Raw genomic sequence first — 16,423 nt, forward strand, 5'->3', positions numbered from 1 at the left:
CATAATCCGTAGGTAGCGGTCATCCACTGCAGTAGTAGCTCTTGGGCGGCCTGAGCGAGGCATGATATCAAAAGTTCCTGACTCTTGTTGAGAGCTCTTCCTGGCACAATTTAACAGTGCGGACGCAATCGAATCGTGGTATTGACCGTCTAGGCATGGTTGAACTACAGACAACACGAGCCGTGTACCTCCTTTCTGGTGGAATGACTGGAACTGATCGGCTGTCGGACCCCCTACGTCTAACAGGCGCTACTCATGCGTGGTTGTGTACATCTTTGGGCGGGTTTAGTGACGTCTCTGAACAGTCAAAGGGACTGTGCCTGTGATACAATATCCACAGTCAACGTCTATCTTCAGGAGTTCTGGAAACTGGGGTGATGCAAAACTTTATTTTTTGCTGTGTGTACATCAGGAAATGCCGATTTACAGTGCGTTTGTTCGTATATTAATGGTGAAGCGATCCACCAAATTTTATGCCAAAGATCCTTAATAGGTTCATACAATTATCCTACACAGAATTGTTACATCACATTAGAACTAAAAAATAAAAAAAATTGAAGATCTTCTTGACAAAGTACAGTTCCATACCAATTTGAGATTCGTCAAAAGCTAAAATCTAGCGTACTCGCTCATATCACAGTGGCTAAGTGCTCCACGAAATAATTAATATGAAAGAAAATTCATACAAATCGTTTTTACAAAGATCTGTTAATATCATAGTAAAATACTGAAGATCAACATGACAGAGTTAAATTTGTCATTTAATAGAAACGTACAAACGAACTCTACTGACGTAAATTTCATACTTGTGGAACTTCTAAGAACATGTCTCTTCTCTCCTGTGAAGCTTCAGCCAAAATCTCGTTGGTCTGATCCCTTCCACCCCCCCCCCCTCTCCCCCCACCCCTTCCCCCGCTATCTCGTCGAGCGGCTATCGCCGGCGCTCGACGCCACGCAAGTCGCAGCTTAGTTAGAAGGTCCTAGCTGCACTGAGCTGCATCGATGACGTCTATTATGTAACGACACCTATTTAGCATCCAAAAGACGCTTCTCTGACGGGCAAACGCAGACCGAATAAATCTGAGGGATGTATGTAGGACGACGCGGCTTAGTCACACAACTACTACCTTAACTGTTCCCCAGTTCAGTTCTTTAAGAAATCCTTGTCGACGAGCAGTAAATTGTAAGTTGAGAAACAGCGCATTTTATTATGAAAATTCATTTGTTAACAGCCAAGTGAACTCCGTGATCTGAATGCTTGCTTTTCACAGATTGCGCGGCCAAGTGGTAATGTTTTCGAATGTGGCTTACGACACCCCAGTCGCTACGACTCGCGTAGTCTAGCGGCAAAAGAAAAGTGTGTAATCAGTTAGTAACTCTAATAAAAAAAGGGAAAAATTGCAAAGAACTATCAATTATCCACTAGTGACTTTAAATGTGATTGCTACAAACGTCACTAACAATCATAATTTGCTTTTATCCATGAGATTCAGCAGTTCTCAGGTTCTCATTGGCTGCTATGTATCGCCCAACTGGTTGCAGCCAATGATAACGAATTGCCAAGATCAAGCTACGCGCAACGCAATATCCTTAGTTCATGTTAGGGAGCAGCGTGGTTCAAACCACTCTTTATTCAACCTGTTCACGTTACCTGTTGCTCTACATTGCTGGCATGCCTGAAGCCTCCACTCCGTCTCCTCTAGCAAGCCGACACTGCCTTCCCAGCCCTCTAAAACCCCAACGATACCTTCAGCTCCATCTCAACGCGTTTTCCTCCTGGTGCACTCGGTGGTTGCTCAAAATCAGCGCTTTCCAAGACCCAGGAAATAATTATAGGACGAGCCACCTGCAGGTTCACCCTCCATGAGTTTCCCATTTACTACCATCCCATCCATTTAACTAACACACTAAAATATCTGAGACTAGCCCTCCACTGTAAAGCAAGATGGAGACCGTATTTATTAGCCAACAACAAAAAGCTCAGAGTGGACTAATTCGCCGAATATGGGTATTCTTCCATCATACACCATATCTACAGGGTGTTACAAAAAGGTACGGCCAAACTTTCAGGAAACATTCCTCACACACAAATAAAGAAAAGATGTTATGTGGACATGTGTCCGGAAACGCTTAATTTCCATGTTAGAGCTCATTTTAGTTTCGTCAGTATGTAGTTCCACTTACGCTCAATGGAGCACGTTATCATGATTTCATACGGGATACTCTACCTGTGCTGCTAGAACATGTGCCTGTACAAATACGACACAACATGTGGTTCATGCACGATGGAGCTCCTGCACATTTCAGTCGAAGTGTTCGTACGCTTCTCAACAACAGATTCGGTGACCGATGGATTGGTAGAGGCGGACCAATTCCATGGCCTCCACGCTCTCCTGACCTCAACCCTCTTGACTTTCATTTATGGGGGCATTTGAAAGCTCTTGTGTACGCAGCCCAGGTACCAAATGTAGAGACTCTTCGTGCTCGTATTGTCGACGGCTGTGATACAATATGCCATTCTCCAGGGCTGCATCAGTGCATCAGGGATTCCATGCGACGGATGGTGGATGCATGTATCCTCGCTAACGGAGGACATTTTGAACATTTCCTGTAACAAAGTGTTTGAAGTCCCGCTGGTACGTTCTGTTGCTGTGTGTTTCCATTCCATGATTAATGTGATTTGAAGAGAAGTAATAAAATTAGCTCTAACATGGAAAGTAAGCGTTTCCGGACACATGTCCACGTAACATATTTTCTTTCTTTGTGTGTGAGGAATGTTTCCTGAAAGTTTGGCCGTACCTTTTTGTAACACCCTGTATAATGTTTTTATCTCACCAACACTGTATTATGGCAATGTTGCTGGATTTCTGCTCCACCAAAATTCTACCACTACGTCCAAACCCTCGATCGTTATGTAGTCCGTATCCGCCTACACTCGCTCAATCGAATCCTGCTTGAACTTATACATTTTACCTATCTCATCACGCACACTGAACACGTTAGGATTTTCTACAGTTACCGCAAAACTTGACACCGAACATGGCTGCTTCCCTGACTATCAAACCTTGTTTGCCGCGCGGTGTAGCCGCGCGGTTTAGTGCGCCTTGTCACGGTTCGCGCGGCTGCCCCCGTCGGAGTTTCGAGTCTTCCCTCGGGCATGGGTATGTGTGTTGTCCTTAGCGTAAGTTAGTTTAAGCTAGATTAAGTAGTGTGTAAGTTTAGGGACCGATGACGTCAGTAGTTTGGTCTCACAGAACATACCACCGACCCTCGTGATCCGCCGCGGTTGTACCAACACCTACGCCCAACCGTAAACTTAAACGCACTGTACATCCTGTCCCAACGAACAGTTAACTACTTCCGCCTACCTGACCATGAAACTCGCCGAGCGACCTACTCTTCCACCCAGCATGAGGAAAGGGTTTAGAACAGTTGTGCAGCGTGACACTTCTGCGGAGAGACATTTCTGTGGAGCCTGGGGATTTTTCTGGGATGAGTGACTTCTTGCAGGTATAATATAGGCACAGTAAGAATCTGTTTGCTCTCTGACAGTGTAGTACCGCTTGTAGTAGTTTATCACACATGTACCAGGAATTAGTTTATTCTATGCTGAAAGTTGAAAAACTGCTCCCAGGCACGTTCTTTATGATAATTTACTTCGGCTTTACCAGTTTACGTCTGGGTTGATCGTGTTCATATGAGGCTTAGCTTAGCTGGGAATGTGACAGTTTAGTTACGAATTGGCAAAGCCAACGAAAATGAAAGCAAAACAACTGGTTGTGGTGGCAGAATAATCTCTATCTTATCCCGAGGTCTAAACTAGGTCGGAAGGTGATAGACTGGTTGTGAGTTGGCGAAGACAACGAATGAGGAAGGAAAAAAACCTGGTTGTGGTGACAGACTAATCTGTAGCTTAGCTCGAGGTCTAGACTAGGTAGGAAGGATTTTGGCTGAGAGTTTCCAAAGCCAATGAATGTGAAAGACAGAAACCTGGTTTTGGTGAAAGATAGAACTGTAGCTTAGCCTGAGGTCTGCGATAGGTTGGAAGGTGACAGTCTGGTTGTGAGTTGGCGAAGCCATCGAATGAGGAAGCAACAAACAAGTGCAAACTAATTCTTGAAGTTGCATGTGGTCTTAAGTGTAGTCGGCTACGAGGGTACGCTAGGGTAGCAATACGTCTACCATTTACATATTGTGATTTTACAGACAGGTATAATAAATTACATAAAGAATAAAAATGAAATAATAGTAGAACTGCTGAAGTGTCACCTTGCATTTGTCGAAACAATTAATCGCGCAGCTAAACGCATATATGCAATACGTAACGGTAAGACAGATGAACATAATTTTTTTCCGTCGGAGATACATGTCATTCTATGCGAGAAACGGTTTCGGCCTGGGATGGGAGAAGATGGCAGCATTTACTTCACTGTTTGTCGGACCAGCCCCACAACTGAGTGCCACCAGTTGAAGGTGACAGTGAAGCTGCCTCTTGAATGGACGATGTTGTTAAATTTTTTTTCCATGTGATTCTTTTGAAGGCTGAATTCATACCTTTTTCTGTGAATGCTGTATTTATGACTGTAATTATTTATTTCATTTCATTGTAAAATAGTCATTTTTGTTACTCGTTCTGTGGAATTAAAAAAAGTGGTCAGAGCGTCTGACTGCGATGCAGAGGGCCCGGGTTCGATTTCCGACCGCGTCGGAGATTTTCTCCGCTCATGGACAGAGTGTTGTATTGTCCTCATCACCCTTTCATCGACACGTAACTCATCCTATGAGGCGTCAACTGAAAAGACCTGCAACTAGGCGGCCAAAATTCACCAGGTGGGGACTTCCGGCCATCAATTGGTGGTGGTGGTGGGTAGTGTTTAACGTCCCGTCGACAACGAGGTCATTAGAGACGGAGCGCAAGCTCGGGTTAGGGAAGGATTGGGAAGGAAATCGGCCGTGCCCTTTCAAAGGAACCATCCCGGCATTTGCCTGAAACGGTTTAGGGAAATCACGGAAAACCTAAATCAGGATGGCCGGAGACGGGATTGAACCGTCGTCCTCCCGAATGCGAGTCCAGTGGGCCATCAATGCCGTATTATCTTTTCATTTCATTTCACTCTTTGACAGAGGGAAAACTGGCCGCACGTATACGTTGATTTTTGGGGAAATGTTATGAGAGTGACAGAATGAAGTGAGTCATCATTTTCTTAAAACCAACAGGGCATTTAATTGTGCACACAGCCCAGAGTTCCAAAGCCTGACGGCGGCAACAGGAGGAGTGGTTTGGGGATGTTTTTGTTTCATTAATTGGTGCAGCTGAGATATTAGATAAGTGGGACCTTTTGAGGTGGCAGGTACTTTGTCTCTGATGCGAGATACCGGGTAGCATGGGCACTGAGGAGCCGATGTAAATACAGCGTATGGTAGTTGTCTAACTTATTTGGCCGCAGCCACTCTAACTGGGCGTATATGAATGCTGACATGGCCACACAGACGAATGTTACTGATGTAACGCACGCAAACATTCTTGGCATCTCCAACCGTCCTGTAATTTCACTTCTCGTGCCGTAGTGGGTAAGACCTCAGAAACAATCGGAAGTCTTCCATCTTATGGCGATTGCTATTTCCGCCTGTTTGAGATGCTCATCCAAAATTGGGCTCAACTTCTTCAGTTTTTCTGGTAAAATTCTGGAGGATAGCCCCATGAATCCTGCAGGGCTGTCCATAAATCCGTAAGAGTACGAGAGGTTGGAGATCTCTTCAGAACAGCAAGTTGCAAGGCATCACAGATGCTCAATCATGTTCATGTCCGGGGAGTTTGGTGACTAGCGAAAGTGTTAAAACTCAGAAGAGTGTTCGTGGAGCCACTCTGTAGCAATCATGGACTTGTGGGGTGTCACATTGTCCTGCTGGAATTAGCAAGTGCGTTGGAAAGCACAATGAACATGAATGGAAGCAGGTTGTGAAACAGGATGCTTACGTACGTGTCAGCTATCAGAGTCGTATCTACATATATCAGGGGTCCTATATCACTCAAACTGCACACGCCACACACCATTACAGAGCCTCCACCAGCTTGAATAGTCCCCTACTGAAATCCAGTGCCCATTAATTCATGAGGTTGTCTCCATACTCGTACACGTCCATCCGCTCGATACAATACGAAACGAGATGCGTCCGACGAGGCAACATGCTTCCAGTCATCAACGGTCCAGTGTCGGCGCTGACGGGCTCAGGCGAAGCATAAGGTTTTTTTTTGTGCAGTCATCAAGCTTACACGAGTGGGCCTTCGGCTCCGAAAGCCCATATCGATGATGTTAAGTGGGATGTTTCGCACGCTGACACCTGTTGATGATTCAGCATTGAAATCTGCAATTTGCGAAAGGTTTGCACTTCCGTCAAGTTGAACGATTCTCTTTCAGTCGTCGTTGGTCCCGTTCTTGAACGATCTTTTCCCGGCAGCAGCGACGTCGTAGAATTGATGTTTTACCGTATTCCTGATATTCACGGTACACTCGTGAAATGGTTGTCCGGGAAAATTCCCACTTCATCGCTACCTCGGAGATGCTGTGTCCCATCGCTCGTGCGCCGACTATAACACTACGTTCAAACTCACTTGTATTTTGATAACCTGCCATTGTAGCAACGGTAACCGATGTAACAGCTGCGCCAGACACTTGTTGTCTTACAGAGACGTTGCCGACCGCAGCGCCGTGTTCGCCTTATACAGATTTCTGTATTTGAACACGCATGCCTGTACCAGTTTCTTTGGCGCTTGAGTGAATATATTAGTGGAAAACGGAATAGGCTTGGATATTTGTAGGAAAAATAGCAATGTCTGTTGGAGTAGTTGTGCACAGTGTATATGCATTAGTATGAGATCGATTATACCGACAAACGCAGTCAAATGGCATTGATTTGAAGTCAGTAGTGCAGTATATATGTATGAAGACATCAACAGTTAAGGTGGTAGAGGGCGGAACTCGGTACAAAGGCAATCGGCTCTGTGTGGTTTTAGTGTGTGCATATGTGCCTTTACTACAGACAGGAAACAGACACCATTAGTGCTGTGCATTTCGTCTACATAAACCACAAGCGTAACAATGACACACGAAAAATAATTATAATGTGATGAAAAACCAAAAATCGGTGCATACAAGGAATTGTGACTGTCTAATCGTCAAATCGGCAAGAAGTTGGACCGTTCAAGTAGAGTGACTGATAATTTCATTAGGTTGGGTGCACGATATTGGCTGAACGATAAATATCGGCAAAGTAGGAAATTTTCTGAGACATCGATACAGTTACTTTTGCGCATAGCAAGGGCCACAAACCGTTTTTCTTCTCAACTTGTTGCTGATTTACAGTTGCCATAAATTTGCAGACGGGTACGAAAAAAGACAGCTAAAGTGCATTCAAGAAACAACTGCAGAGACCTGCTCTAACAACAACAACAAAACAACAAAAGCAGTCTACATTGAAGTTTGGTGCAAACATCGTGGACTTCAGAATGGTATAAAGTGAGCTTCAATAACGAGAAGAAGCTTAATTAGATTGGCCGGATGAATTTCAATACTATTGGAATGATCTCAGTACAGAGTAGCAGGTAAGAATGAGGAGAAATTTTAGGGGTGGAAGTGTTATGTTTCGGGCAGATTTCTGCGCTAAAGGTAAAGCAAGCATTGCTTGGCTGAACGCTAGAATGAACTCTGACCGGTACGGTAAGATGTTAGAGACAGAGTTGATTAGAATGTATGACGACCTAGGGGACGAAAGTCTAATGTTTCAACAAGTTAATGCATAAGTACATGTTTCTGCTACAAGGAAAAAGTGGTTTGAACCAAAAGATATTGTGTCTGTTCCTGGCCTGCACGTAACCCGGATGTAAACCCCGTGGAAAGCCTTTGGAGAACACTTGCAAGACGTAATGTATCGCAGTGGAAGCAATTTGAGGCCGTATCTGAGCGGAAAAGAACGATACGAGAAGCGTAAGCGACAGTTTGGCAGCAAGAACTACAAACCCTTACAAAATCGATGTCGAAGAGAATTTTTGACGTAATTAGAAAGAATGGAGATTGGAAAAGTATTAATACTGCAGTAACACAACAGAACAGAGAGTACCTCTATACAAATTTCCAATACTAGCGCCTTATTTTGTTACTCGTGTTGTGAATGAAACTATGTAATCGGTCATTGTTGTTTATGTCTTATGCATCCGTTATTTTCAAACTAAATTCGGTATATTTATGCTTCAGACAATGCTCTATTACTTTTGTAAGCACCCTGCCTTTATACTGATTTCCACTACTATATACATATACGTTTATCATCAACAACACACATTCTTCGCCCGCATCTCGTGGTCGTGCGGTAGCGTTCTCGCTTCCCACGCCCGGGTTCCCGGGTTCGATTCCCGGCGGGGTCAGGGATTTTCTCTGCCTCGTGATGGATGGGTGTTGTGTGCTGTCCTTAGGTTAGTTAGGTTTAAGTAGTTCTAAGTTCTAGGGGACTGATGTTAAGTCCCATAGTGCTCAGAGCCATTTTTGAATACACATTCTTCACGCCCCGCCTTCGCCATTCCCTCCCCCCCCCCCCCCCCCCCCCAAACGCAGTCGTAAACTTCGAGGAAGGCCTCGAAGAGGTAGCTCATTGTTTCCAAAACAATGCTGTTTCTAGCACACACATGGGTTAATTATCGCCACGTACAGCACTGAGCTAACTCATTTGCTTCGACAAAGAACGCCTATGGAAGAAAATCTTGTTAGTGTTTGCGTATAAGTCATCTAAAGGTGGTGACAACAGTCTCATAAAAAAACCTAGCTGGTGGGTAAGAGAGTTGACTGTAAGTACCGTTTACGCTGTAGCCAGCGAATATGCACAAAAAATTGCGCTTATAGGAGAAATCACTTTCATACCTCCACTTAAGTGTCATTAGGGCGCGCACCGTACATATTGACTGATTTCTGTGACAGTATCTTGTAAAATAATAGAAGTAATAAATTACCACACCTACAGGGTGCACAACGAGTGATTACAAAATAGCTGCATACCTAAAATGCGTACTCTTGAAAAAAGTCAGTAATAGATAATCTTCTGCCTAGACTCATTCTATGGAACTGGTTTTCTGCCATGTGTGTGGTCGTAGAACTCTACAGACGTTCACTTTCAAGTTATAATTTGTTTTCAGTATGTGGCGTGACTTGCAGAATATTTGTAATAGTTAGAGAACTTACAGAAGTTTTCGATAGTCGTATTCGTGAATTGCATCTCTGAAGATGGCGTTGCTAAAAGATATTTAAAATTTCAGTGTAGGCTCGTGGACTTTCATTTTTTTTTAACTGGCTCTCTGGACATGCCCATACAGCCATCTCAAGAGCGGAATGCCAGTTATGACGACAAGAACTTAAGGACAACACGACACTCAGTCACCAAGCGGAGAAAATCTCCGAACAGGCCGGGAATCGAACTTTGGATCCTTTGGTTAGTAATCCGCCACCCTGACCGCGCAGCTACCCCTTTTTATTTATTTATTTTTAAAACAAAAATATTTGGATGTGGTGAAGTGCGAATCTACATAATTTTTTTTAAATTGCCAATCTGTGGTATAAAGGAGTGGTCAGGGGTAGAGCGGGCAGGGAGCGCAACCCGAGGTCTGCCCACTGTGGCCCCGTGACATCTCTTGAATAAAAGCGAGAGAAGGGAAAGCATGCGGCAAACCAAAACAAAGATGCACTCAAGTTTTTAGTCACCTATCTGCCCAATATGCCACGTGGAATTACTGTCTTTTCTCATACACAAAACTATTTAAAAAATCCCTACTTTCTAAAAACACACCAGAATAAATATGCCTCCACTTTAAAACGCTTTTAAAAAATGTAGCATAACTAAAACCGGCAAATTATAACTTCCTTCGGAGCTCATACTACTCACCACCTTACCACTGAAAGGCTGGGCTCCGACTCCCTTAGCCTGCTGTATTGTTGTTGTGGTCTTCAGTCCTGAGGCTGGTTTGATGCAGCTCTCCATGCTGTAAGCATTCTGTATCTTCAACATCGCAGCGCGTCAGCATTCGTTGGTTAATATATTAAAAAACTAAAAACCCGCCTCGATTGCGAAAAAAAGCACCTAGTGTTGAGTGTTAACCCAGATTTCGGCGTAGGTCTTCATAGGCACTTGTGTGTTTTATTGTTGTTCTGAAGAAGGTGTAGTTATCTACGCCGAAACCTGGGTTAACACTTAACACTAGGTGCTTTTTTCGCAATCGAGGCGGGTTTTAGTTTTTTAATACATTCTGTATCTCCAAGAGAAAAGATGCGCGATGGATATACCATTCTGATTGGTCAGTTTTATTTAAGGCCATTAGAAAAACATTAATCCTCGCGCTTTAGTCCGCGCTTTTCATGACTAACCAATCAACAAATAACACACTTTCGAACTGTACTTTTTCCCGAAATAAATACTGAACATTGTGATATTTTGTTAATTGCTTTATTAACTATTTTCATTTGCACTCGAATTAGCTTTCCTTTCACCATAAACTTACTTAAAATATTATGATACAAAATTCCCCATGGTGTGCATTCACACTGTCTTAAAACTTTCTCACGCTAGTTCGTACAGCGTTCATCAATAGAATAATGATCTACATATTTACTTTAGACCACATTCACGCATCATTCACACGAGTGGCCTACCGGGACCATCCGACCGCCGTGTCATCCTCAGAGAAGGATGCTGATAGGAGGGGCGTGGGGTCAGCACACTATTCTCCCGGTCGTTATTATGGTATTCTTGACTGAAGCCGCTACTGTTCGGTCGAGTAGCTCCTCAATTGGCGTCACGAGGCTGAGTGCACCCCGAAAAATGGCAACAGCGCATGGCGGCCTGGATGGTCACCCAACCAAGTGCCGACCACGCCCGACAGCGCTTAACTTCGGTGATCTCACGGGAACCGGTGTATCCACTGCGGGAAGGCCGTTGCCTACTACTGTCCTCTAGCAGATGAAAATTAGAACTACGTACTCGACTGAATCCGCTTCAGACCATCTGTCACTGAGCACGCACGAGTCATCCTCCAGAGAGACAGGCTCTAGACAGGAGCGATACAAGGCACCATGCCTCAAGATGGCGTATAGAACGTTAGTGTGACTCATTCTTGAGTACTGATCGAGAGTTTGGGATCCCCACCAGATCGGATTAAAGGAAGACATTGACGCAATTCATAGGCATGCTGCTAGATTTGATACCAGTAGGTTCGATCATTTCGCAGTTATTATGGAGATGCTTCGTGAACTCAGATTGGGGTCCCTAGAGGGAAGATAACGCTCTTTTTCATGGGACAATGTTGAGAACTGGCTTTTGATGCCGACTGCAGAACGATTTTACTACCGCCAACGTACATTTCGCGTAAGTACCATGGAGATAAGAAGCGAGAAATTAAAGGTCTTACGGAGGCTTTTAGACAGTCGTTTTTCCCTCGCTCTTTTTGTGAGTGACACAGAAAAGGAATTGTCCTTTAGTGGTACATGGTACCCTCCACTACGCAGCGTACGGTGGTTTGCGGAGTATGTATTTAGATGTACGTAGTAGAATTTTACAGCACTGTGCACTGTGAAAAGGAAAGGAACAGTTTCGACACAATGATTGTTTGTATCAGCATGGGGGTGCAATGGAAATTGTTTGTGCACAATAATATTTTTGAAATAGTCTGCTCAGAGAACTGACCTGAACACAAAAATGGAACACCTGGGTGATGAGTTAGAAAGTCAACTTTCAGACCCCAGCGTCCAACATTACTACCTTCTCCGGTTTCGGCTCTTGAGGAAGAATAGGCTGTCATTCGGCCACAGACACTTCACCGAAACTGTCCACAGCAGAGTACAAGCCGACATAAAGGCGAAGGACGGACACAGCCCAAATTAACGCCTACTAACGGGTTTCTGGATACTTTTGATCAGATAGTGTACCTTTAACAATATCAAGGTTAGACTTCGTTTGTCTGCATTTCTTCACGAATGTACTGAATCCCACGTTGTTGTCACGTGGGCGCATCCGGAGGCCAGATGCAAACACATGTCTGTGTAATACACAGAGTGATCCTTATCAACGTTTAAAAACCGCAGAAGCGACTTACATGATGCTGAGACAATTAATTCAGTATAAGACACATGAGGCTGCAGATATCGAGAAATACCCCAAAAGTGGATAAATGTTAATCATGTGACTTTGCCAGATGACGTATCACGTACGTGCAGCGGTTGTTCCTGTCGTTGCTACCCTCACTGGCAGAGGACACGCAACACATCGCTCTGCAAGGCCACTCTGTTATCGTTCTTTCATTATCCGATGTGATACTGTAATGCTAGAGGTAGTCGTAATACTAGCATACAATGAATCAATTTACATTTAACAAACGTGCAGACATGCATCTGTGTTATGATGCTGCTAATTCCAACACGCTTACAGCACGATGTTTTTGCACACAACGTTTCCCATAGTGTGTTTTACCTTCTCACGTATCGTCTGTGACTGTGGATTGTCGAATCCTACAAACAGCATGCGCGTTAATGAACAATGAAGGTAAAATAACACACACACACACACACACACACACACACACATATATATATATATATATATATATATATATATATAGCGTGGTCCATTGATCGTGACGGGGCCAAGTATCTCACGAAATAAGCATCAAACGAAGAAACTGCAAAGAACGAAACTCGTCTAGCTTGAAGGGGAAAACCAGATGGCGCTATGGTTGGCCCGCTAGATGGCGCTGCCATAGGTCAAACGGATATCAGCTGCCTTTTTTTAAATAGGAACCCCCATTTTTATTACATATTCGTGTAGTACGTAAAGAGATATCAATGTTTTAGTTGGACGACTTTTTTCCCTTCGTGACAGATGGCGTTTTAATAGTCACAAACATATGGCTCACAATTTTAGACGAACTCTTGGTAACAGGTAGGTTTTTTAAATTAAAATACAGACCGTAGGTACGTTTGAACATTTGTTTTCGGTTGTTCCAATGTGACACATGTACCTTTGTGAACTTAATATTTCTAAGAACGCATGCTGTTACAGCGTGATTATCTGTAAATACCACATTAATGGAATAAATGCTCAAAATGATGTCTGTCTACCTCAATGCATTAGGCAATACGTGTAACGACATTCCTCTCAACAACGAGTAGTTCGCCTTCCATTATGTTGGCACATGCATTGACAATGCGCTGACGCATGTTGTCAGGCGTTGTCGTTGGATCACGATAGCAAATATCCTCCAATTTTCCCCACAGAAAGAAATCCTGGGACGTCAGATCCGGTGAACGTGCGGGCCATGGTATAGTGCTTCGACGACCAATCCACCTGTCATGAAATATGCTATTCAATACTGCTTCAACTGCACGCGAGCTATGTGCTGGACATCCATCATGTTGGAAGTACATCGCCATTCTGTCATGCAGTGAAACATCTTGTAGTAACATCGGTAGAACATTACGTAGGAAATCAGCATACATTGCACCATTTAGATTGTCATCGATAAAATGGGGGCCAATTATCCTTCCTCTCATAATGCCGCTCCATACGTTAACCCGTCAAGGTCGCTGATGTTGCACTTGTCGCAGTCATCGTGGATTTTCCGTTGCCCAATAGTGCATATTAAGCCGGGTAATGTTATCGCTGTTGGTGAATGACGCTTCGTCGCTAAATAGAACGCGTGCATGAAATCTGTCATCGTCCCGTAATTTCTCTTGTGCCCAGTGGCAGAACTGTACACGACATTCAAACTCGTCGCCATGCAAGTCCTGGTGCATAGAAATACGCTACGGGTGCAATCGATGTTGATGTAGCATACTCAACACCGATGTTTTTGAGATTCCCGATTCTATCGCAATTTGTCTGCTACTGATGTGCTGATTAGCCGCGACAGCAGCTAAAACACCTACTTGGGCATTCGTTGCAGGTCGTGTTTGACGTTTCATATGTGGCTGAACACTTCCTGTTTCCTTAAAAAATGTAACTATCCGGCGAACGGTCCGGACACTTGGATGATCGTCCAGGATACCGAGCAGCATACATAGCACACGCCCGTTGGGCATTTTGATCACAATAGCCATACATCAACACGATATCGACCTTTTCCGCAATTGGTAAACGGTCCATTTTAACACGGGTAATGTATCGCGAAGCAAATACCGTCCACACTGGCGGAATGTTACGTGATACCACGTACTTATACGTTTGTGACTATTACAGCGCCATCTATCACGAAGCGAAAAAAGTGGTCCAACTAAAACATTCATATTTCTTTACGTACAACATGAATATGTAATAACAAAGCAGGGTTCCTATTTTTAAAAAAAAGCAGTTGATATCCGTTTGACCTATGGCAGCGCCATCTAGCGGGCCAACCATAGCGCCATCTGGTTTCCCCCTACAAGCTAGACGAGTTTCGTTCTTTGTAGTTTTTTCGTTTGATGCTTGTTTCGTGAGATATTTGGCCCGGTCACTATCAATGGACCACCCTGTATATATTGAAGGAAGGCAACACAGTGATCAGATATGCTGTGTTCTGTAATCAAGGTTAATAAGCTGACAAAATCTGACATATGAAATGATTCCTAAATTGTCGTCATCTGTGAACACTACTGTATCATAACGGATAATGCAAGCAAAAGAACAGAGTAGCGTAGAGGAACAATGTCTTGCACTGCCCTATAGTGGCGAGGGTAGGATCGACAGACACAACGGCTGCACAGGCGGCGAGGTACGCCATCTGGTGACGCCACATGTTCAACGTTTCTCATTCACCTTTGAGGTATTTCCTGACATTTGCGACCTCTTTTTTTCTTCTTTTGCTTACACCTTTATCTCGCAGTTTTCGTAGGGTCAGCGTGGTTACAATCGGAATTGGCAAGGCAAATTTGAAGAGGTGTCCAGATGCCCTTCCTGCCACCACCCCGTACCTCCCGGGATGGAATCGTGTACCCCAGCTGTCTGCATCTAGTGTAAATCATGAAATAGTGCGAACATGTTTCAAAGGTCTGAGAGTCGTGTAACTGTGGGGGACGTGGGGATCAGCCCAGTATTCACCTAGTGGGATGTGGAAAACCGCCTAAAAACCACATCCTCGTCGTTAATCCGCAGGGCGGGTTCAAGTAGGAGCCGGCGCGCCTACCCGAGTCCAGGAAGCAGCGCATTAGCGCTCTCGGCTAAAGGCCTGGCCAGGCAGAATGCGGCCTGGCCGTCCGGCCTGTGGCCTTGAGCCGCAGCCGGCAGGCCGCACTGTTGAATCGCTCGTTACTGTATGGCGGCGGTCACACAGAGTGCGGCTTTGACGCACCGGCATACGGCCTGCCGCACCGGCCGCCGCCGGGTTGTCACAGATTACAGATTCGCCGCAAACCGGAGCGGCTGCTTGCCTCTGTTGGCCCACTCAACCGCTCTGCTGTCACACTGGAGGCAGCGGCTTGAGAAGGTTTTTGTCTTGCAGCTCGTAGTGTATGCATCATGGACACAGAAAGACTTACAGAGGAGGTGAGAGAATACAACTTTTTGTCTGATACACGCGATCCTGATTTGGAGGTAGAATACTTTTGCCCTCGATATACTCTTGATAGAAAGCTGAATTCTCAGAAATAGTGTTGTCACTGTGACGTCCAAACTTCCAATATCAACTACGGTAAACACCGTAGTATGGATCAACGATCGCCAGGAGAACTAGCTAAAAGAACTGTTTGTAACAGAAGAACTGGGATCCACTATCCTTCGGGCATTTCAACCTGGATAGGCTTTCCGTCTATGCTTCCAAGGCAGTCCGGAAACCCCCAAAGATCTAGAAATCCTCCTTCAGATTTCTTCCACATCTCTGTTGTAGGAGTATGTAAATACTTGGGCTGTAGAACAGTCCATATTGCCTGGCATACTTATTTCACAATATCTGAGACTGTTGAACGTCCTAACCGACTGTCGCCTGTAGTCAAGTATCTGGAAAAGATTAATATCTGTTATGCCGATAGAACGAATGGATAAGTTAGCGACCAAAGATATGTTTGTTTAAATTCAATGACAATGGTATGAATACAATGAAACAAAACAATCTATTAAGTAGAAAGTTCTCTCTAGCGGGACATGCGTAACTAGATGTTACTATCGTTTGCTGTATTCGTAAACACTGCAAATAAATTTATCACTCCACTCGTAACTACGTTGTGGGATAGCACTTTCTTCCGCCGAACCTTTCATATGATACAGCAAAACTGAAATGGAATAATTTATGTGACTTCTGTTTGAAGCACAAAGAGGCCACAAACGGTAAAACTTACCTCAAACAAATGGTTAGCCTGTGCCTTGTATTAATTGGCTTTCTCCAGTTCGTTGTGCACTTCTCGGTGCTACCTTTTTATCAGGC

At 44.3% G+C, this 16,423-nt stretch overlaps 1 protein-coding gene and 1 pseudogene across 1 annotated transcript in view; one reads left to right on the forward strand and one right to left on the reverse strand.

Moving 5' to 3' along the window:
- Window positions 1–16,423, forward strand: part of LOC126094912 (myogenesis-regulating glycosidase) — a 693,284-nt gene that overhangs the window by 379,901 nt on the left and 296,960 nt on the right. The gene's annotated exons all lie outside the window — the stretch shown is intronic.
- LOC126095860 (5S ribosomal RNA) lies at window positions 10,862–10,979 on the reverse strand (annotated as a pseudogene).

Source organism: Schistocerca cancellata, chromosome 8, assembly GCF_023864275.1.
Source record: "Schistocerca cancellata isolate TAMUIC-IGC-003103 chromosome 8, iqSchCanc2.1, whole genome shotgun sequence".
Taxonomy (NCBI): Eukaryota; Metazoa; Arthropoda; class Insecta; order Orthoptera; family Acrididae; genus Schistocerca; species Schistocerca cancellata.